The sequence below is a fragment of the Etheostoma spectabile genome, unplaced genomic scaffold (genome assembly GCF_008692095.1).
Source record: "Etheostoma spectabile isolate EspeVRDwgs_2016 unplaced genomic scaffold, UIUC_Espe_1.0 scaffold437, whole genome shotgun sequence".
In the NCBI taxonomy this organism is placed as follows: Eukaryota; Metazoa; Chordata; class Actinopteri; order Perciformes; family Percidae; genus Etheostoma; species Etheostoma spectabile.
The window spans coordinates 185,867-186,412 of NW_022605609.1; the positions used below are offsets into that span (position 1 = coordinate 185,867).

At 41.6% G+C, this 546-nt stretch overlaps 1 pseudogene; it reads right to left on the reverse strand.

Moving 5' to 3' along the window:
* LOC116686689 (CD209 antigen-like protein E) overlaps positions 1-546 on the reverse strand; it is a 93,821-nt pseudogene that overhangs the window by 19,319 nt on the left and 73,956 nt on the right.

Sequence of the window (546 nt, forward strand, 5' to 3'; positions counted from 1 at the left end):
ATGTTGAGGTGTTGTAAATAGTAAATAGAGGATCACTGACTTCTTAAATCATTAAGTGTGAACAAGAACCAGAATCTCTGTTTTAGAGCCTGTCTCTTTAAGAGCCCTCCTGTCAAAGATTACTCAGTTTTTAATGTTGGTTTTGAACGGTATGCACCCCCCCCCCACTAACCTGGAGAGCATTTTAAACAGTCGCGTTACTACAGCATGTCGGAGGAACACAGCGTCTCTTTTTCATTCAGTGTGCCGATGTGCTGCACACAATGACTATTATTGGCCATACTTATTATTATTAGTCCGCCAGATTTTTGTCCCACTACTAGTCCCGGAGCGTTGCCAACACACGCACACAATACATCAAGACGTGTAATGATTGGGAATGGTGTGCTATGACTTTTCAACAACATTTGCCGTGCGGTTTTCACAAAATCTGCAAAAAACGGCAAAAAATGTCTTATAGTCTTTAATGGTAAAACTTTGGGAAATTGCTCAACATCGCTCAAAACGCGCCCTCTTTACGGCCATGCTGTACCACCATACTTTAAT